Source organism: Pleurodeles waltl, chromosome 1_1, assembly GCF_031143425.1.
Source record: "Pleurodeles waltl isolate 20211129_DDA chromosome 1_1, aPleWal1.hap1.20221129, whole genome shotgun sequence".
In the NCBI taxonomy this organism is placed as follows: Eukaryota; Metazoa; Chordata; class Amphibia; order Caudata; family Salamandridae; genus Pleurodeles; species Pleurodeles waltl.
In genome coordinates this window covers 979,984,827-980,008,874 of record NC_090436.1, presented here as the reverse complement: position 1 = coordinate 980,008,874, position 24,048 = coordinate 979,984,827, and the positions used below count along the sequence as shown (strand labels likewise).

Below are 24,048 nucleotides of genomic sequence, written 5' to 3'. Positions count from 1 at the left end.
TGACTGCAGAGAGCAAGCGAATCGCGAAAGCTCCCGCTAGTACTCAAAACAATTGATGTGAAGGTTCAATTCCTCTGAGGACCACCATCCTCCCGTCTCTACAGCGCCACAATGAGCTCCCCATCCCCACTTACTAGCATCTGACTCGATAACTATCTCCGGTAAGGATGCCAATATGGCTCTGCCGTTCCAAGCTTTCATGTGGTCCAGCCACCACACAATCTCCGTCCTGGCTTCCTCTGATAACAGGATCTGCTCTGTGTAAGCCAGACGTTTGCGGAGAAGTATGATTTTCAGACGCTGAAGGGCTTGATAGTGAAACGGGCCCAGGAAAATCACCTGAATAGAAGAGGCAAGTAGCCCTAACAGGCGGGCTAAAGTCTGTAATTATATAGTCGGAGAGGCAAGGGCTCTCCATAACTCTCTCTTGATTGAGGTCTGCTTCGACAGCGGTAACCTGAGTTGCGCTTGCACATAATCCACCTGAAAACCTAAGAATTCTATACATTGTGAGGGGGACGTTCTCGACTTTTTGCTATTGATCAAAAAACCCAGATCTTGAAGGAGCTGAATCTCCCAGGCCAGAAGAATCAAAGCTAAATCTTTGGATTGGGCCATGATTAAAATATCGGTGAGGTAAATAATGAGGCGAACGCCTCATTCTCGAAGGAATTGCGCTACGGGATGTAACAGCTTGGTGAAACACCAAAGGGCTGAAGACACACCAAAAGGGAGTACTTTGAATTCATGCCATTGGTATCTCCAGACAAACTGAAGAAAACGTCGGTATGGACAAAAAATCATCACTGTTAGATATGCGTCCTTGAGATCTTAGCGCACTAACCAGTCTCCTTCTTACAGGGGGTCTCGTAATAAATGGATACCCTCCATTTTGAAATGACGATAAACTATCCAAGATGTGAAGTCTTTTAAGTTTAACACCAGGCGAAAACCTCCTCCTTTCTTTTGCACCAAAAATATAGTGCTGACAAAGCCCTTGGATGGGGTCCTGATCTGACTATCGCTTGCCTGTTCAGAAGTGCTTCGATCTCTACGTCTATAAAAGTACTCTCTTTTTGGGAAAAAAGGAGGGGCAGAGGAGATTGACTTTGAGACGGAGTGGAATAAAACTCTAGTCTGTAACCCTGAACGGTCTGTAGAATCCAAGAGTCTTGAGTTATGTGTGCCCAAGCCTGAACATGATTCTCCAACCTCCCCCCAAGGGTCACTTCTGCAAAGGAAATAATCCTCACCTGAGCCGGAGGGATCTGAGTTGCGCTCAGCACCCTTTCCACTATAACCATGACTTGGGTCTCTTCTGGCCCTGGATGGATAGAATTCTGAGGAGGGTTGATAGTAGCCTCAACCTCTAGGGACGTAATTGGGGGAGGTCTGTTGAAAGCCTGGGCCTGACACCCGACAGCATCCGGCCCTGGCAAAAAGGCCCCCACTGAACATTCTTTTCATTGAGGTTTGGGCTTTGTCTAGAGCCGAGAAAGTGGAGACATATCTACTCAGGTCCTTCACAAACCTGTCTCCAAATAGGAGCCCATTAGCTAAAGATCCTGGTTCTGTGGGAGCGAGGTCTGCTAATTTTGGGATCAATGCGCATTAGAAACAACATCCGTCGATCTGTGGACATAGCACAGTTAGCGTTCACCAGAAGGCAAATGGCTCTTTTAGCCCACTCCAAAATGGCCTCCGGATCAAAGGGCGTACTGCTCTCTTTAGCTCAGACCGCTAATTCCAAAATCTTGGTAATAGGGCCCGAAAGATCAAGCATCTTACCTTGGCAACCCTTCCAGTCCCTTCTTGGGGTCCTTCGTAAACTTCTTCAAGAAGGTAGCCACACTAGGGTCTAGTTCAGAGGTATCAGCTACCAAGTAACGGGGGACGGGGACATTTGGAGTGCAGCGTACTGCGTACGTCCTTGTCGAAACTCTTGTGCAATTTTTCTTGCACTTAGTGTGCCACCTCCACACATGGCACCCATTCCTTAGATCTGGGGTGAATAATACTCTCAGGGTCAAACAGCAAATTTCTCTGCGTCACCACCTCCTCCGTGACATGATGCGATTTACGCTTACACTTTCCCATTTGCTTAGGTTCTGAAAGCTCAGAATCCGAATGGGAATCAGAGGAATGTGATTGCTCCGTACGGGGACGTGACAGAGGTTCACGCCTCTATCATCAGACTGACTTTCTCTAACCATTGACCCAGAGGGTTGGGGTCCCATCAATTCTCTCTGCCCAAATCTAGCCAGAGGCAGTGTAAAAGGTTTCAATGCTTTAATCAAGGCCTGATTCACTGAATCCTGTTCATGAAGACCTAAGGCCTGTACCAATCTGTCCTCCATCTGATCTTGGAAGGGCCCTTCGGCCTCTTCCTGATAATATTTATTCTCTTCAGCAAAGTAAGGCATGATAAGAGGTACAGAAGGAGTTCAAGGGGGGAGGAAACCCCTGCAGGCAAAAATAAGAATTTGTTCCTGCTAAATTCTTTCTGAGACAGTCTCACAAGGCCCAGTATAGATGTGGAGGGAGCACCTGCACAAACCTCCTAAGGCAAAGCCCTTATTCGTTTTTGTGCCCCGTTGGGCATTCTAGGAGCACTGAGAGTGAGTATTTCACTCGGGCAAGTCACATGACGAAGTCCGATTCAAAGGATCAGAAATTTCGCTGTGTGCCCATGCGCGAGCAAAATACACAGAAATAAAGAGAGGACAACTCTCTCCGCAGTGCTCGACGGGTTTCCGACGGAGATCCGTAATTAATTTTGAAACATTGCAACTCATCTCGCATGGACCGGAGGGGTAGGAGACACACTGATCGCGCGGGCAGTCGCCACGTCAACAAGGGCAGAAGCAGCGTAATGCGTGCCCAAATATAAGGGAAAAAAACCTTCCAGACGAGCGCTGCTCAGTCCCGCTCCCACTCCACGGGCCAATTAGTAAGAACCAGTAATTAATATGAATGAGGAGAAAGACTTAGCTTTGGCTGCGCAGCAGCAACGAAAGAGGAAGGACTTTGGTGGTAGTGACTCTTATAGAAGAGAGCAAGTCTGGGATTAGACAGGCTGGACTACATGTGCTATTGGGAAATTTAGTTTTTCTGTTCACTGTAAGTTTATTGGCTGCTGTTTAATTATTCAGTAAAGAAAGAGAAGCATAATCCAAAGCCTCCGGTCCTGATATAGAATATTAAACTAGCATGATGATGAAGACTACAAGCCTTGGTATTCTGCACCCCGACCCTTATCCGCGTCAGCCACAGGTTTCTGATCAAAATTTTGGTCCCCCGCACGTATTCTTTTACAAGTTAAGCACGCTTATTTCAGCCCTTGTCTTGTTAATTCTGCCCTTCTTTGGCTGCCCTTCTATTCAATTATATAATATGAAAGATGCACTCTTTCCTGTTCACAAATTAGTCAGGGCTTCCTCAGAGAAATTAAAGTCTTTCCTTTCCTAAGGTGCCTAAAAATGGGTTACATAGCAGAAGTTAGGAATAATGGGTGATAACAAAATAAGAAGACAGAACATGTATATTTCACCATTTCTTCTTTAGAGAGGGGAAAGAAATATATTTACTCAATTATGCACATGTACCACTTGAGCACTTAAACGGCACACAATACAGGCATATTTATTTTCTAGCATGCAAGAATAATATTACTTAACTAAATGGCATTTATTATTGTTATCAGTGCATGGAGAATGAAGTCATGCGAGAATTAAAACTATGACCAAGCAGATCACCTTCAAATGATTGTTTCTAGTACACAACAAACTAAAATACTGGTTAGGATAGGCACGTGTGACCTCCAGGCTACAGAACCATCTCTTTAACAAGCACATGTGCTACCTTACTAGGGTTTACACTTCTGACCATCACAGTGCTGTGCAGAAGGTAGATAAGCATTGCTTATAAAATGCAAGACTCTGCTAGCAAGTTGCACATAAACACAGAAGCGCAAAGCTGTGTGTGTGCACAATTGTTTGCATAGAATACGAGTGGTAAAAGTTGCTGCACGAGGGCATGGTAATTTCCACGTGATCAAGGCTTAAATTTGGGATTTTCCTCCAAGCAAAGACAATACCCACAGACAAGAAGTGCCTGTCTAGACATTGAATTCAAAGGGGTCTGAGAGCTAGCTGAGGTTCTCCTCAGGTCTGGGTAATAGATTCTGAGAACCATTAGAAAAGATCTCAGGTTTTGGCAGCTGGCAGAGTGGGTCTTAGCAAGTTATGGTATTCCAAAGTTTGGTAACCTTTGAGCTACTTTCTTGTCTTGCAGCGTGTGGGACTCCACTGCCAGTCCGACCATATCCCTCTGAGGTGGACAAGGGCCTGGAGGGCGGCGTGAAGATGCTGGTTATTATTTGATGGGGGCGAGGGCATGTGTAGGGCCCCCTCTCATTCTTTCACCACACCTGGGACCCCATCCCTGGGCAGATTCTTGATTAAGGGGGCCAGGACCTCATCCCCAGACCCCTGTGTGATTCACGATGTGGAGAAGCACTGCCACCCTTCCCTGAGATTCTGAATGATGGGGGAGTGTTGTCGCTCTTCCCCTGGAGAAGTCGAGAGGGGCCCAGGACCCCATCCCTGGGCCCGAGTCAACTTGGAGGTCTGGTGGAGTGTCACTGCACTCCTCTCACGTGGTCTACCCTCTTCGTTCCCCCTGCCCATGCCTGGGGGAGCTATAGGTGGTCACAAGCTCTGCATCTCTGCCTGAGAGGGAGACACAGATGACCGCTGCCAGCTCCTGCTGCAGCACACGGGAATGCTGCCGAACAGGGGAGCTGGCGAGGGAGCCAGGGGTGGCCTTTCCGAGCTGCCCTTTAATGAGGACAACCCATGGGGGTGGTAGGGTGGGACCGGGCACCCAGATCCAAAACAGGAATGTGGCAGAGGGCCACTCTCTAAAGGAAACAAACTGAAAACGCGTCTCTCCCTGGCACAGCGTGAGAGCCGCTCTTCTAAATTTAACCGTTCATACACGAATCAGCCCACAATGTTTTGCAGGGCCTTTTGATTTTAAACACATTTTTACCCATATCTCTGCTTGTGATGGTCACAGGGTGATGGGACCACCACCATCAATTCTGCATAGCACTGCCTTTTTCTAAAGGTAGCTCCCCCTGTTTTGGGGGGACTAAACAGTTATCACCTCCTCTGAATTTTTGGTACATTTCAAGTCACTCCCATGGCTGAAGCCTTTGTTCTACAGCTGGGAGGGTTTTGTTTTCTAGGGGCCACATGTATGTTAATATTCTGGAAGGCCTGAAAATACACAAATACAATGCTCATGCTGATACATGTTCTAGGGACTTTTTGTATGGTGCAATGCTTTTTCAATGTGATATTCTGTAGGATTGTTTTTACAATTACAGTTTAAGGTTAAATACATGAAAGAATTCTCAAACATAAGATTTATTCCTGAAAGGTGTTTTATAAAGTTATCAAATTGATTGCGTATGTTTTATTGGTTCATCAATATCCCAATAATGACAATGAGTCATGCAAAGGCAATGTGTTTATTACAAAACTACTGTTTAAACTCACTTGATATGTTTGGGTGACAACTCTAGAGGCTCACCGATGATTGCACAATGTCATCTATGGTATGTTCTATCTGCAATGTATATATTTGTAAATTACTGCTTAGTATTTAGTAGTGTGTGTTTAATAAATGTACTTCTCCTTTTATAAAGAAAATGTACGTACTGAACAATCATTTATTGTGTGTTATATGATGGATGGGTGGATGGCAGTGTGGAGGGGTGATGGCAGAGTGAATGGGTGGTTAGCAGAGGGATGCGGAGATGGCAGAGTGGATGGATTTGATGGATGGCAAAGTGAGTAGATGAAGGGGAAAGATTTGATGATGGATTAAAAAATGAATGGATTGCAGAATGTAAAGTTTAAATAGCAGATATTAGTGGACGGGTGAATGGGAGGGTAAAAGGATGAATGGATAGATGATTAAATAAAAGAAACAAGGAAGCTCTTCTAGTGAAGGTTAAGCTCACTTGCTTCACTTGTTTGGTGCCATCAGAGCGTTAGTTCAAAATGGGGGTATTTTAGTTTTCGGGCTACTCCCTTGTGTACCACAATATTCTTAACATAGATATTCAGTAGTACATCCATGCATATGGAAGTGAATGATCCTTTCAGCAGGCAAGGGTAGATGATTTAACTGAGAGTCAGCCTCTTCTGCTGGTGGTGTAATATCATATATAAGCAAGTTTCATTAGTTCGCTAGGTTCACTATTTACTGAGACATTTATCATGTCAAACATTTGACAACCTATGTGCGAAATAATTTTCTGATTGCAAACCCTGTGGTTTGCAAAATCACTGGGTTTGCGACTACAAATGCCTTTTCCCAATGTACAAAAACAATTTTACGAGTCAGACACGTTTTTCACATGTGACTGACTACTTGGAAGCCCTACAGGCCTTTCTTAGGTGCAGTCTAGCCCTGCTATATAATTTTTCCGGAGCATTGTTGAATACAGGGAAATTCAAAAAGGTATTTACAAAAATGTGTAGTAATACTCCCGTAGGACTGCTTCCTGTACGCCTAGATCTACACACCTTGTCTGATATGTAGAGTTCTCCACTAGCAACGCATTTTACTCTGAACACACAGTTGTACGTTTTAAGTGTGACTATGGCGCAGACACGGTGGAGAGTTGTAAAATAGGGAATATCTACTTAAAAGTAGGAGGAGAAACAGGAAAATTAAGGAAGGGCATACGAAGAGATTTGAAAATTCAAAACTGCTTCTACAAAAGGATAAGTCAGATGCAATTCATTAAAGTTAAATCTACATGTACGCCATCAGATCTACAGCTCAATCAAGCTCAAATATACTCCAGCACAAGACGGCAAAGGAATCGCGTGGAAATCAAAGGATGAAGGGAATAACACGAATGTTACCTGTTTATGTCACTTGACAAAGGTCAAGATGTGCATCCTGTATGCAAAGTGGGCCTTCGAGAGGCACGTGACCCTGCCATTAACACTCCTATTTGAAACATTAATCTCGCACACAGGAATATATTAATTTGTAGTTGACTCAGCCCCTGCTGTAAAGAGGTGCAGCACTTTCAGAAAAACCTCACTTTTACCAATTTCAACAGTACTTTTGCTATCAACTTCAAGTGAATGAAAGGCTGATTAATTCCTACCAAGATTCAAGTCTCCTTCATGTACATTAACCTAATGAGACATCTCACAAAATGTGAACCAAAGGATGATTAACACTCTTGCATTTTAGGTCATAGTCTGGTCCACATCCCTTCACACCGTCTCCCCCCGCCTCTTCCTTTCAGCAACCTTTCAACAGCCTTTCGGAAAACGTGAAATTATATTTTAAATGTTTTATTGGCAAATCTGTGCCCCAATATGCGCACCAAACATTCACGGCTGTTAAAAATCCCTGTCTGAAAGCGCGAGGAACGCCATATGGGTAACACTTCAAGGTACTCTGCAGGCCCACACTGCGTGTGTACCCTAGCGAACAGCGAGCAGCGTGCGTCTCTTTAAGCACGCCTTATCAGTGTTGGCAGGAGAGTGTAATTGGATTGTAATGTCGTTACCCTACCGGGCAGGAGTCTCCCCGGGATAAGAAGTGCAGGTGGGCTTATCCAGGATTTCCCAGCTGTCACCACCAATTATTGGCCGTTGCCCGCGAGCAATGTAACTGTGCGCAGGTGGTACACAGAAGTCACGGATCCTTATGTCACCCACCTGCGCACTACAACTGCGCGCAGCTGCTCTCAGTTAACTACTGAAATGTTAATTGAATGACGAAGTGGGACATGGCTGGTATGACGTTCGGCTGAAACATTTCAATGCTTGTTTGTTTCTTCCTGTTTATTGTAAACATTCTACTCCCACATTGTCAAGTTGTAGAATGCGCCAATTGCATCAGCCATTGCACCAGTTGCCACAAGCCTGTTTTTGAGGTCTTTAACCGGTGATAAAGCTATCAGAGATTTTTCTCACTAGCGTGTCACCATGATTGGAATTAATTGACTGCTTCCTGCACTCATAGATCTACCCCTACTTTCACTCTAATGTGTAGAGTTATGCACCGGAAGTGCGTAGAACTCCGGACTCACAGATGTACCTTTGAGGTATAAGTGTGTTAGTGGCAAGGAGGAAAACTGTAAATTGGAGAACAACTACTTAAAAGTGGGAAGAGGAAAAGGAAAGTTAAGGAAGGGCATATGGACAGACTTGAAAATACATAAGTACGTGTACTAAAGGAGAATTGGAAATCATGAACATACATCTACATATACTCCTGCAGCTGTACAGCTCAATCAAACTCAAATATACTCCTGCGTAAGACAAATACAACACAAGGCCACTCACTGGAACTGCAAGGGAATCACATGGAAATCAAAGGAGGAAGGAAATAACACATTTAGAAAATGCGCACACTTCGAAAATGACAAACATTTAAATTGGTAATAGATTATAAAACAAACTCAATTAGGGTCCGATTATGACATTGGTTGTCCGAGGGCCACCAATGATGTGGTGGCTGTTGGACCGCCACAATTGTGCTGGTGTGACCGCCACATTACGAGGTTGACGGGCAGACTCGCCGACCTCCCGCCATCTCCACCAGGATCTTAGATCAAGACAGACTGACGGCTGGTCAGGCTGCAATCAGCCAGGGCGGCACTGAACTCAGAGCCGCCCTGCAGATTACAACATTGTTCTCCGCCACGCTTTTCATGGCGGTGCCAATGCCATGAAAAGACTGGCAGAGAACAAGTGCCAGAGGCCCCCCTGCCCAGCTCCCTCGAAATGCACACTGTCTGCACAGCAGACATTGCCATTTTTGAGGTTGGTGGTGCCCCCGGGTGTGGCAGCATTTTCGCCGGCTCTCTTATGAGATGGTGACAATGCTGCTGTCACTTTCCTGCTGGGCTGACCAGTGGAAACCTTCGTTTCCGCCGGTCAGCCCAGAGGGAAAGTCTTAATGGGGCCGGTGAGGAGGTCACCAGCATGGAGGCACCACCCTGTCGGATTTTGGCGGACAGATGTTCCTGTTTGCCAAACTCGCAAAGGGGCCCATACTATTTAATACTACTCACACACACTTAAAAACACATCATATCCCAAACAAAACACACGCAATGACATGCCACATAAGTGTAAGTAATGTCTGATCTCACAATATCTCACAGCAGAAGCAAAGATGTCTAAGGTTGTACACAGAGCCGTTTAAGAGAGCCTCTCAATTTTGTAAATGTGTCTAAAAAATTAGCAACTTCTATTTTGGCCTGTTGCAGAAACATGGCCGCCACAGGCAGTCGGAAGGTAGGGCATTTTTGAAGATGTGTTTATTTACTTATATGACTTTTTCTAAAGGCTGGTCTTCTTTTTAGCAGGTTTTACCGATAATAGGAATCAACAACTAAAGTTTTAAATCAAACTTCAGTTGCTTATTTGTTTATAGTGTGACATGTGGACTGTCACAGATTACCAAGTGGCAGGTGAGGGGGTGCTGAAGGAGTGCAATCATGGGACAATGAGTGGGATCGTGCACGGGTCTTCTCTTCTTTCATTTCCGTTTGTTCCTATCTCACAAGCACTTCTCTCAGTGGAGTTGAAATTCCCTCCTCTCATTTTAAGCGGTAGATCATCTAGGCAGGGAATTGATTTGGATATACCGATCCAGTGCCTGGATCTCAAATTCATTTCACCAGAAGCAGATCTTGGCAGGTAGCAGCTTGTAAGCCTGCTGTCCTCTGCAATGAATGATATGCAGCCCTGCTCATCTCATGGTCTTTGTTAGATGTTAGGTGCTGGTGCATATCACTACAAGTACTATTGTATAGAGGAGCTGCAACAGGAACAGGGCAAGATTGCTGTGATCCATCCCTAACCGGCTCTCACTGCTTTCTACAATTTTTTTTGGCAGAAATTCTAGCAGACTGGCACGCCATGTAGGGAGTCAGGACAAAGAACATTTTCCGAGCACCTTATTGGGGAACAGGATTTGTCCTTTGTCAAACTTTACGTGTGCTCTACCTTTCTCTGACACCATTATCAACTTTGGCGTACCCACACGTCCATGCTGAACACACCAAGTCGTACACTACACACCCTCAGACATAAACTTCACTCTGCACAACCTTACGCTTGCCCTGTGGTTGCACAAACTCTGTGCGCAATCAAGCCTCAGAAGCACTAATTAAATGCTCCCCAAGATGTTGCAGATACTGAGAGCTGCAACCTCTGTGACTGGCCAATGTTACGCCGACAGCACTTGAACGAGTATGAATCGCCACATATACCATTTGAGGTACCCAACACTCAAACAGATTGCTGCAATTTGGTAATTATCAGCATCAAGACCTGGACCTTTATGTATGAATAGGTCACTGGTAAGATTTACCATTAGGCTAACTGCTCACTATACATTGTATTTATTATTCTATACAACACGCTGGTTCATCGAGGAACTGCACTCCTCCAAATGCAAATGCCGACAACTTGAAATGAAGTGGCACACCAGCTAATACACAGAAGACCGCACTGTCTTCAGGACTGCCCTCAATCAGTGCCACCACCTCCTGAAAGAAACCAAGAAGAACACACTAGCAGACCACATCAAACCCAGCATAAACCACAGCAGAGAACTCTTTGCCATTGTGAAGGAGTTCACCAATCCCGCAGCCACCAAGTGCAACATCACTCCCTCCCAGGAAATGTACGACAACCCCACGTACTTCTACCACTAAAAGATCTCAGCTGTCTACGAAAACTTTGAACACCAACTCTCCACCGCAGACAGCATCAACCAGCTCACATGCACAAACATGAACTCTGACCACCTTCTCACCCACTGGGAACTTCTCACCATGCAATACACTATCCCCATCATGATCTCTATACACTCAGGAGCACCCATGGACCCTTGCCTCCACCATGTTTTCAACCTCAGAAGCAAGACAATCAGCGATGAGCTCAAGAAGATCCTGAATACCTCCATCACTGTGGCCTCCTTCCTGGAGGTCTGGAAGCATGCTGAAGTGAGGTGCCTCCTGAAAAAAACATCCGCCAACCCAGCTGAACTGAAGAAATACCAGCCCATCTCTCTGCTCTCCTATCCAGCAAAAGTCTTTGAGAAAGTGATCAAGTAGCAACTCACCCAACACCTTGAAGACCGCAACCTCCTGGACCCCTCCCACAGCACCGAGACAGCCTTGATTACAGCCACAGATAATATCAGAGCACTCCTGGACCATGGGGAGACAGCAGCCTACATCCTCCTGGATCTGTCCGCCGCATTTGACACTGTCTCCCACCACATCCTGATCAACAGACTCCACCACATCCAGATTCAAGAAAATGCCCTCAAATGGATCACCTTGTACCTCACCGGCAGAACCCAAAGGATCAGTCTCCCACCATTCACCTCAGAGCCCAAGAAGATCATCTGTGGAGTCCCTCAAGGATCATCCCTCAGCCTGACCCTCTTCAACACCTATATGCCCCCCCTGCCCGTCACTGTCAGATCACACGGGTTCAACATCATCTCCTATGCTGATGACACACAACTCATCCTCTCACTGTCTGAAGATCCCTCCACCACAAAAGCTAACTTCCACAGATGCATGATGAACGTAGCGTATTGGATGAAGGACAACTGTATCAAACTCAAAACTGAAAAAATGAAAGTCCTCATCTTTGGGAACAACACCTCGCCATAGACTGCCACATGGTGGCCCGCAGAGCTCAGCACACCCCACGGCCCAACAGACCACTAACCTCTGTATCATACTGGATAGCAAGCTATGCATGAAGAAAGTAGTCAAAGCAGTCTCATCCATCTGCTTCCATACCCTTTGTATGCTCCACAAGATCTTCAGGTGGCTCCCAGTAGACACCAGAAGGACCATCACATAGGCCCTCATCACCAGCAGACTGGACTACGGAAACACACTCTATGTAGGAATCACAGCATGCCTCCTGCCCAGACATACAGAACTCAGCGACAAGATTCATACTCAACCTCCCCATAAAGACTCACATAACATCCCATCTCAAAAAAACTACACTGGCTGCCGATTCAGAAGAGATGCCAGTTCAAGATGCTGACCCATGTCTACAAGGCCCTGCACAGCGAAGGGCCAGCATACATCAAGAAATGCCTGACCTTCCACCAACTGACCAGACACCTACGATCATCTTCCCTCTCTCTCGCAGACATCCCACGATTCCATCGAGGCAACAGCAGAGGAAACCTCTTCTTGCACCTGGCAGCCAAGACCTGGAACAAACTCCCTCTGCACCTCAGGACTGCGCCACCAGTACAGCAATGCAGAAGAGAACTAAAGACCTGGACATTCGAATGATCATTCCTCCATGCAGCAGCATACAGCTCCAGTGCCTCAAGACCTCCACAGGTGATAGTCCACGCTATATTAATGTTTGACTGATTAATATATTTATGTTCGCTATCACATAGGTTAATTCTGACTTAGCAATCTGCTTTAAAAACCCATTATATACTTTCACATAATAGCCACCTCAATCTTATACAAAACAAACACATATAATATATATATATATATATATATATATATATATATATATATATATATATATATATATATATATATATATATGTTAATTATATATACGTTTCTCTCAGAACCAACAGAATCACCTATACAATCTTTAAAGATGACCATTTTTATTCATTGAAGTTTTCTGTAGTTCATTCTTCTAATATCCTTATATGCCTTTATCTCACAACTAATGTTCTGTTTACTACATTATGAGGTAATCATCTTTACACACGTTAGAAAACACAACTGTTTTTTTTCCAAATAAGACTGTATTGCATGAAGTTTTCTGTTTCAAACTTTATTCCCACATTCTCCACTTGTGTATGAGCACATGGATAACAATAGCTTTAGTCCCTATAACAGAAATCACCATTCCTTCTTTAATTCAATTATCTATTTTTCTTTTACCAATGGACTTCATATTTTCTGTGGCACATCCTAGCTCTTCTCTTGTCTCTGCACACCGAGTGGCCTTCAGTTTTACCTTTTCATAATTGTGTTGGACTACTTTAAGAGAGCAACTACATAAGAAATCAGGTACCTTTCTCTACTGCTTATCTAATTAGCGATTTGTTGTAAATTTCTACTCATGGTGTAGATGTGGCAGGATCTGGATTTTTAAATTCCAGTCATTGCAGCCTTGAAAAAGTTCCAGTCCGAGCAAAACACATGCAGTCTGGTTTATTTCTAATCTCAGAATACCACAACAGGATGTAACTTCTGGCAATCTACGGCATGATTGACAACAAAGACTCAATTTGCCTAACGGTTTATTTCACTAGAGCTATATAGTAATAATTTGAACAAACAAACATAATTTAATCCGTGGTTTGAGTTGGTCAATGTTGCAACATTGTTTTTATATATAAATCTCATTGAGCCAGATTTTTTGTATACATACTACGACGCATACAATCCTATGCTCTAACAATTGATACATCATATGTAGAAACAACAAAAATCCTCACAATTTGTTCATTATGTATCTATAGTTGAGTGGACTGGTACCTTATCACTTATATTTTACACTACTTACAGTTATGGAGGTCAGTAGGTTTCGTTGCATCCCCCAATTGTAAAATAAATGAACTCTTAGGTGACAAGAGTTTTCCTTAGGCAAACAATCACATATGTTCCTAACAACTACTATTTACTTCCTGAAGGATCTGTGAGTTAAGTTGGATATACCACTGTCACCCCCTTTATTTCTTTTTTATACATATTCAGTCATGCTCTGCACCTTTTCTTTAGCATACTGTCACAGATCCATTCTCACTGCACACCCTAAGCTATAGCCAGTGGAAATTTAAAAATGCTTTGGTTAGCCTGGTCTGTTGATGATGAATTGTGCTCTGCACACTAACAAGCAGTTGCTGCAGACCCATCATACACTTTGTATTTCCTCACCCTAACACTACATCCTCCACCAAACTTTTCAGGTCCACAGTGCACCCTTATGCTATGCACACTTCACAAACTCTGTGCATCATCTTTCTTGTGAGAAATTGAGTTAGTTGTTGCATTAGTGAGGCGTTAACCCTGCTCAATTAGCAGCTGCAGTTCCTGTCAGAGTGAACCACTAAAGTCACTAAATTAACCTGTGCTTAACCCCCTGGTATCTTGGCACAAAGGCAGTCAGGCTTGACTCAGAGCAATGAGTAAAATATTTATGTAGCACACAAACAGTAATATGGTGAAAACATAGCACAAGAAAACTCCCATGCTAATTTAGAAAAATAGAGACATTTTTGAGTGATTATGTGACACCAAAATCCAAATAATAGAGCCAGAGTTATACATTTTTAAAGTTTAAGGTAAAACTAGAGCCTAAAAGATCAAAGCACCAACTGTGAACATCTAATCGTGCGAGGCCAGGCCAAAGCTGAAAAGTATGGTCAAGCACGATGGAGCGTGAGTCAGATACAAGAAGGGGATTGGGGCCGGTCGGAGCTTACCTCCGAGCTTAGAAGAAAGAGTCTCTGAGAAGGTGGAAGTTCAGTGGGGCAAGGCTGCAGGCAGTGTTTGAGGAGGAGGTATTGTAGTTGGGACGATGCTGGATGATGTCGCGATGAAGATTTCTATGTTAGGGTTTAGTCTCTTTTTTGAAATTCAAAAATCTTCAGCTGGACGGAGCTTGAGGCTGAGTTCCATGAGGCCGGAACGCCTTCAGTGAAGGGCCTATGAACAGAATTTGCTGCTGCACGAAGTCAGGCTGACCTGTGATGCACCTTGGGCGGATAGAGGAGCGGGCTGGCCCCAGGCTCCTCTCAGTTCTCAGAGCAGTTTTTAGCCAATATTTTTCCAAGTCCCAAGCTTTGAATTTTGGCTATCCATGCACCTTTAACACCACCACCAATGGTCCAGGACTGGAGGGACACCACTTAGGGGTTTAGGACTCACCCAGGCTCGGTCCAGGTGTGGGTTCAAGATGGCTGGGGCCTTTTCTGTCCCTGAGGCTCTGAGGCCAAACAACTAGCGCTTTCAGTCACTCTGGTAGTCCTGGGTTCAATAAGTGGAACTGGGTTCAAGCAGTATGGCAGGCCTCTGAGGTTTTAGGCAGGCTTCAGGCAGCAAAGTAGCCCTTCCAGGTGCAGCAAAGCAGTTCTCTGAAGTACAGCAGGCCACACCAGCAGGCACTCCTCTGAGAGTCCCTCAGCAGGTCCAGAAAGTGAACTGAAGGGTGGATCCGAGAGTCTTATTTTTATAACTGGTGCTGTCTTTGAAATAGAGGACGTTTTTAGAGAATTATTTTTGAAGTGGTTGAAGTTTCCTGCTTCCCCTGCCCTGGCTCCCCACTGTCTTCAGAAATAATGCAGAGGTGGCATGTCCTTTGCCTGAAGGCAGGGCCCAGTCTATTCAGTTGCAAATGGGGATGTGCCCAGCTCTGCCCCTCCATCCTACCAGTAATGGCCTATCCAGGCACTCCTAATCCCTAAATTGTATGGCTGTCTATGATGGAATAAACAAATTCCGACTGTCAACTTCACCCAGTCATGTGACCCAGGAACAGGCTTCAGGCACCAAAAAGCTTTGGCAAGAAAATGCCAGCTTTCTTAACGAGGCATTTTCAAAATTGTGACTTATAACTTCACTTCTCCATTAAAGAGGATTTCAAATTATAATTTCTCTGAAATCAAACATGAAATGTTTATTAGCACTAAATACATATAATAAGGCCACCCAGTGTAACCTATGTGAAAGGTAGGCCTCACAGTAATGAAAAATGAATTTAAGAGTTTTTCATTACCAGGAGACGCACAATTTAAAAGTATATGTCCAACCTGTCCTTGCACCTTGTCCTATCGGCTTACCTCAGGAGTGGCGTATATGCAATAAAAGGGGAGAATCTCTTTTTCAATGTTTGCATAATTTACCCCATATACACTCTATCATAAGGGTACTGCTTCCTTTGAACACAGCATTAATCTCTCCTATTCTCCCTAAATATGGGTCCAGCCATTACTTTTTGCTCCAGCCCCAGAGCTGCTCAGCTGTTGCTGCTGAAGTAGTGGTCAAGCACCTTTCAGGGGATAGAATGATTCCCTGATTCTAGTGCTCGTCAAAAATACCTAATATAGCACTATCTCATATGTAAGTAATGGTGTTTATTTCTATAGTTTTGCATCCTCAGATTGCATTACATCTCAAAAAGCCTCATCTGTATTGAAATTGACCTTGACTTAAAACTTTCAATTGTTGCCTTTCCTCTTCTTTCAAATAGCCTACTACTTACTTTCCATCCCAACATCTGCATGTCTGCTCCCTCAGGATCAGTGCAAGTTAGTCTGGCAGGCACCGTAACACTGTAAAATGCACTTTATGAATCTGACCCCACCAGGTTTTTGAAGCTTAATAAAATTGCTTAGGGAATCCTTTAATTTATTGAACTCGAGCCTTGAGTTGCAGATGGTCACTTTGGCCAGAACCAGTGCATGTTTTTCCCACTTAAGAGGGGCCACAAAAAAGCTACCCAGTGGATTTGCCGCTTAGTGAACCTGCACAGTGCATCCTATTAACTGGTCCAGAATCTTATTGGACCATGGTTGCAGAGAAAGTTATATAACTTCATCCCTCCCCACATTTGGCTATGTCCAGTGTGTGTTAGGTTAAGTAGGCCATCTGGCACTGCAAAAAGCACTTTTTGAACTTTATTGGTAACTGCCTGGTTTTTGAAGCCCAGTGAAACTCCACAGTGCACTTTACTCACTTGCCTATAAGATTGCTGTTCCATCTTGGTCAGTACTAGTGCAAGTTAGGTTTGGTAGGTCCCCTGATACTGTGAAATGTGTTTAATGAATATGATTGGAATCCCCAAGGCTTTTGAATGACAAATTAAAATAGCTTTATGACCATGACTGGAAACACCACTTATGTATGTACTGTTTATTTTGAGGTCAAGATCTGTTGCTCAGTGATTTAAGTTTTTAGTGTTCAATGCTAAGGTGGCTCTCGGCGCAATGCCTAAATCATCTATACTGCCAATTGCTAAATCCCATCTCTTTATTATGCAGCAACACCGACAACCCCTGCAAGTACTTTAAAGCATATTGCACTTTACTCTCCTGGCCTGAAGGTTGTCCAAGTATTGAGTTGGCAGAATAGTACTTTATTTTACTAATAGTTTAATTGATAATAATGTTATTATTGACTGGAAAAAGATTTAAGGAATAAGTGCATTCATGATACATTGAACTGGCAATTGTATGCGTCCAATTGATTAATTGTGATTCTATCGATTTTCTCCTTGTTTACCTGTTTTATATTTCTGTTTACATTGTTATGGTTACATAACCAGAACAATAAAAACATACCTTTTTTAACCTTCCTTCTGAGCACAGCTATGGGAAAGTAGCCTCTTGCTAGCATGGTTACCCCCATTTTTGGCCTCTTTGTCAGTGTTTGTCAGTGTGTTTTTACTGTCTCACTGGGATCCTGCTAGTCGGGACCCCAGTGCTTATAGTTTGTGGCCTCTATGTCAGTATGTTTTACTGTTTTGTCAGTATGCTTGACTGTGTCACTGGAGTCCTGCTAACCAAAACTCCAGTGCTTATGCTCTCTCTGATTCAAAATTTGTACTTACATACTGGTAACCCTGTATCCCACTCCAAATTGGCATACTGGAACCCCCATATAAGTCCCTAGTATATGGTACCTAGGTACCAGGGCATTGGGGTTCCAGGAGCTCCTTATTGGCTGCAGCATTTCTTTTGTCACCCATAAGGAGCTCATAAAAACTCTTCTTCAGGACTGGCATTGCAGCCTGAATGAAATAGTGCAAGCACTATTTCACAGCCATTTTCACTGCACCAGGTAACGTATAAGTCACTTATATGTCTAACCTTCAGTTCCTGAGGCTATCTGCAAAGTTACTGTGTGTGAGGGCACCCCTGCGCTAGCAGAGGTGCCCCCACATTGTCCAGGACCAATTTCCTGGACTTCGTGAGTGCGGGGATGCCATTATAAGGGTGCACTACATATAGGTCAATACATATATGTAGCTTCACAAAGGTAACTCCGAATATGGCCATGTGAGGTGTCTAGGGTTGAGAAATTATACCCCCAATCTCATTCTGGCATTGGGGGGCCAATTCCATGCACCCTTGGGGCGCCACAATGGACCCCCACTACTGCCAAACCAGCTCTATGAGGTTTCCACTGCAAGCCCAACTGTTGCCACCTCACAGACAAGTTTCTGCCCTCCTGGGGATTGAGCAGCTCAATCCCAGGAAGGCAGAACAATGCATTTTCATTAGGAGAGTGGTGTTACACCCTCTCCCATTGGAAATAGGTGTTACAGACATGGGAGTGGTATCCTCCCAGAGCCTTTGGGAATGTTTTGAAGGGCGCAAACGGTGCCCTCCTTGCATAATCCAGTCTACACCGGTTCAGGGACCCTCTGTCCCTGCTCTGGCACGAAACTGGACAAAGGAAAGGGGAGTGAATACTCCACCACCCCAGGGGTGGTGCCCAGAGCTCTTCCATAGTGTCCCTGGTGTTAGCCATTTTGGATTCCAAGGTGTGGGGACCCTCTGACAGCATCTGAGTGGGCAGTGCCAGCAGGTGACATCAGAGACCCCTCCTGATAGGTGTTTACTTGGTTAGGTGACCAATCCCCCTCTCAGGGCTATTTAGGGTTTCTCCTCTGGGTGTTTCCTCAGATTCGGTTTGCAAGACTCCACCAGTACTCCTTTGCATCCTCTGCTTCAGCTTCTGACCGTCGGGTCAACGCAGATTTCTCCAGGAACACTGTATCGGCAACAAAGTATCCAAGAAGGCTACTACAACTCTGTAAATTCAGCTCCAAGGACTGCCTGTCTTCATTCTGCACTAGAAGGACCAAAGGAATCTCCTGTGGAGTGACGGATTCACTTCCCTGCTTCAGCAGGCACCTCTCTGCAATGACAACCGGTACTCTGGAACTCTTCTCCTGTTGACGAGCATGATCCCTGGAACACAGGTGGTGGACCGAAGTGATCCTGACTGTCCAAAGGCCTAGCAGTCCAAATTTGGTGGAGGTAAAGGCTTGCCTCCCTGAGCCAGACAGTACACCTGTGCACCACATGTTCTGCAGCTCCTAGGGCTTCTGTGTGATTTTTCCAGGAATCCTTTGTGCACAGCATAGCCCAGGTCCCCAGCACTCTATCCTGCGACGCTCAGCTCCCTGAGTTGTTCTCCGGCGGTGTGGGATCCCTTTGTGTAGTGCTGCGACAACCACATTTTGCAACTCTTTTGTCCCCGTGTCCTGTGACTCCTGTGGGTGCTGCCTAGTCTTCTGAGGGCTCTTGAAAGTGCTGATAGTCCTCCCTTTTGCCTCAGTTGGAGTTGAGACCCCCAGGTCTCTCCTGGTGCCAGGTAGCACCTTTTCCTGCCAACCACGACATTTGCATGAGCCAAGACTTGTTGGCGGAATCCAACGACAAAAGCCAGCCTGCATCCAACGACTTCAGGTGGGACATCTCTTGCACCAAGCAGGAACCCGCAGCTGTCTTCTTTGGTGAACTTCTGACTTTTTCTTCCATCCGGAGAATCCACTTTTGGACCTTCATCTGGGTTAGTAGGGGCTCCTTTTCTTCCTGGACTCTTCATCGACTTCTGGACTTGGTCTCCTCTCTCCACTAGTCTTCAGGTCCAGGAATCCATCATTGGTATCTTGCAGTCTTGCTTGGTTTTTGCATAATCCTTCACCACGACTTCTAGTGTGTCCTGAGGAAACTTGCTGTACTTTACTCCTGTTTTCCTGGGCTCTGGGGTGGGGTAGTTTACTTACCTTTGGCGTTTTCTTACACTCCCAGCGCCCATCTACACACTACACTTGCCTAGGGTTGAAACCACCATTCACATTCCTCTATTTTAGTATATGGTTTGTGTTGCCCCTAGGCCCATTGCAACCTGTTGTGTTTTTCACAGTTTGTACTTTTTATGACTGTGTACTTACCTGATGTTGGTTACTAGTGTATATATTGTGTATAATACTTACCTCCAAAGGGAGTGTAGCCTCTAAGATATTTTTGGCCTTGTGTCACTAAAATAAAGTACCTTAGTTTTGGTAACACTGAGTATTGTCTTTCTTGTGTATAGGTACTGTGTGACTATAGTGGTATTGCAATAGCTTTGCATGTCTCCTAGTTCAGCCTTGGCTGCTCTGCTACAGCTACCTCTAGAACGCCTATGCTGCTAGACACTGGCTACATTTCACTAAGGTGGATCACTGGACCTGGTATAAGGTGTAAGTACCTCTGGTACCCACTACAAACCAGGCCAGTTTCTCACAATAGCTAACTCAGTCACATGCATGTTTGCCCTAAACCCTAGTATTGTATTTTTCCACATTGCTCACATCTCATTACAAAGGTCACAAACTAACCTTTAAAAGTGATACCCCTGCAATCTAACTATACCTAATCTCCTGCTTCTCATCTATTAATACCATCAACCATTTGCATGAATTCACACCCCTGCTAAATATCGCACCTAATTCTTATTAATTTAAAATACCACATAGAAACTGTTGTAAATGCATGAGATTGTTTTCTTAAAAAGACTAATCTCAATTCTCAACACTAACAACAGGGAAAAAAAACTAACCTTTGGTTCAGGAGCAGCGTGCTGTAGACACAAAGTGTTTAATGCCTCATCAAGGGCACTAAGTGCATTGTAAATAGAAGTACAGTGCAATAAAATATATAACCCTTTTGGCCCATATTAATACTAATACCGTAACAGTGGTTATGCAGTCGATTCTAGTGAATACATTCTGCATAATTTATACCTTGTTCTGCTTGACACTCTAACACTCTGATGGGACAAACTTTCTATGGGTCATGCCCATCGCCCAGGAATGTACCAGTGCATAACAATAAACTGGCCATCACCAACTGAACAGGCATGGAATAACTGAAGAGATCATGCCCCCAATCCCTTGATACATGAGAGGTGTGCCTCCCCACGGTGTAGGCACCCTTGTGTGGCTAACGCCTCCAGCTCCCAACTGAGCAAGATGATCTATTATAGGGAGTCCTATCGACCACGGCGACACACCTCACAGCCTTTGCAGCTCCTGTGCCTGTGAACCGATAAATTGTGGGCCCAATGCTTTATGACTGAGGGCCGATGGTGGGTCTGTGGGGTGTCACTTATGCTCTCTTTACCTTACTGTACTGATATTGTGCTTTGCTCTGCTTGTTCTTTCTTGTGGTTACTTACCTCAACTGTTTGAGGTAATTTGTACTTGTACCTTGACAAAACCGAATAAATAAAAAAATAAGCAACTGAAGAGATCTCCCAGATGCTGCTGGCCAACAGAGGACTTTAATTTAATGCACCACTGCAGCTCCCAGTGAGCCACTCATTATGACTGCTTATCAGTACCACACAATGACAATCAGATATCCCAGCAGATCTTCCCACCATTTCTCTCTCAAACCATACATTTTAAACAAACTATCATAGAATGGACAGTCCAGTGAAATAACCAGAAAAGCGAACTAAAACATTATCGTAAGGGCACATGCAGGGCTTACTGAATATCTCAAATAGCACACCTCTCCCTCACACATCATCCATTTCAGTGCTAACCACTGCATCCTACAAAATGATAACTGCACTTCAGTGGTCAACACACAAAACATGGAAACACTTCCCACGAAGGATAAAAACAAAGATGGCACACTTCCAACCATACACACACTACATGGTGTAACATGTAACCCATGTAGGCAAGTCCTTTAGTGACCCCATAAGGTTGATTTGCACTTTAAAAAATGTTTAATTATAATACAATAGATGTTATTGACACCCTCAGTCTTCTACATCTGTACTTCAGGGCTAAACATTGCTATGCTTGACTGCTGAGTGGCTGCAGAGAAATTGTGGTGGTAGAGGTGGCTTTGACAGATGTGGCTTTAGAGGCAGTGGTGGTGACAGAGGTGGATTCAGAAGAAGAGGTGGCGGTCGTGGTGGATTTGGACCAAATCAAATGGATTCTAGGGGAGATCACAGACAAGACCGCAGAGAGCGACCTTATTAAATGTGAATCCCTGATTTGTACTTTTTGTCTGATATGATGCTGCTCTGTGTAAACTATTCCTTTTGTGTATTTTGTTTCCAGTATTTTATTTGCATTTGTATGTCTATGCCTATTCGCTAAAGAAAAATGGTTTTAAAAAAAACGAATGAAGGGTAATTTGTGAACTGTAAACACAGTACAGAAGAAGAGAACAAAAATGACCAAGGAGCTTTTTGCTTCTGAACAGCACCTGTGTGGAGCAGGATGTTAGAGGTTTCTTGACACTCTGAGCATCTTTTTTTTAACAATGATCAAGAGAGCACTGCAGGCTACGTTGAGAAATACACTGTCATGCAGGCCTTGATTTCATCTGCCCATGAAGTGCGTTCAGCCAAGACTCATTCTGCATTTAGATTCTAGCAGATGGAGGGGCGCATATGAAGCTCCCTCCTGCTAGAAAAATTATCCCTTCCCTTCTCATCTCCCCCAACCACCACACAGGCCCGTGCATATATTTACCACCTGCTCAAAATATGACAAATAAATTCTGTTTGGTTTTACGACTGGAAAAATCAGTCACTCACAGTGATTCCCTGTATCAAGAGGTCTTACTCATAATTGCATCACACAGGTATAACATTACCGCATGGTAACTGTATAATCACGTGATTATTCCAATACCATGTAACTGGGAATCAGAGCCATTATGGAATCTGTTATGCCTAAAAATATTTTTAAAAATACTGCTAATTTATACCTATCTTCCTCTAGCTGGGCGCCCTGAGACTCTTAGGAGTTTGAAGACTAAGAAGAGAAGGGAAAAGAAGAGGAATAAGATGAGGAGAAAGACAAAATGTGTATAATTACTTTGGAAGGTGGCCATTCAGGTGAGCTGTAGAAAAGAGCAGTGCAAACTGTTACCTTCACCACTGCCCTGATTTCGGATTGAAACAGGGGCATAAAGAAGGTTCAAACCTAACTGTGAGCATGAAGATGATGACAACATTGATGGCCTCCTGGTCTCAGTTATGATGAACAGGGCTGTTGTCGCTTCTCATACTGTGGATCTGAGTAATGATTTGTCCCCTTTTCCTGCATAAAGGAAGGTAGACCTGAGAATACTTGGATACCTTTCATTGTCCACAGGGTTACTTAAGTACTTATCTGCATCCCAATGTATTTCTGGTGGGGTGAATTTTGAGCATTTATTGAAAGCTGAAAAGCAGGCGCCGGCTATGGGCAAGGGACAATAGGCTGCCACATTCCGTCAAGTCTTAGGCTCCTGGTGACAAGAGGACTTGGCTCTTACTGCCACACAATGACCAAAAAAACAGAATTTCTCTTCTTTACTAAAATAAGGCCCTAATGTCCTAGGTTGCTGGTTATGTTGCCTGCTGGTTTCAGTCCAGTAGCTACCTTGCTTTCAACTCAACACCTGATCTGGGGATAGCTTTTATACACTGGAAATAATTAAAAGAGTGTGAGGTACATGCGAGGGACACCAGTGCTTATTCTTTGAATGAGATATCCCATGTTCTTTGTCATGTGTATAATAAAGGATAAGAGTAGTTGTTCCAATATCCAAAGCATTTTTTATATCTTGTGAAACACTTTGTCCATGATCCTGCCAAGATTCACAAATACGTTTAGCTGACTTGCAGGTTACTGCTAGCATGAAGAAGCCACATTTTATTTGAAAAACCTGTTTCCATGGATGACCCTGGGAATACTTATGCTAAGCACTACCAATCAAATTTTCCAAATCTCGCCAAGGGGATGTCTGGGGGCAGGGGAGTCCATAGGGCTCCATTTCCCCCTCAAGAGGACCAGCATTGGGGGCGCTCTGACTGTGCACCACCTCTTTGTGACACAAAGTTAGAGCGCCTCCTGGCAGTCTCTTTCCCTTTGCACTTGTATTCATAACATGGTGTATGCACAG

The 24,048-nt window shown here is 44.2% G+C and overlaps 1 protein-coding gene across 1 annotated transcript in view; it reads left to right on the top strand.

Annotated features, from left to right (window-relative positions):
* Positions 1 to 24,048, top strand: part of LRIT3 (leucine rich repeat, Ig-like and transmembrane domains 3) — a 198,878-nt gene that overhangs the window by 72,654 nt on the left and 102,176 nt on the right. The window lies entirely within an intron of this gene.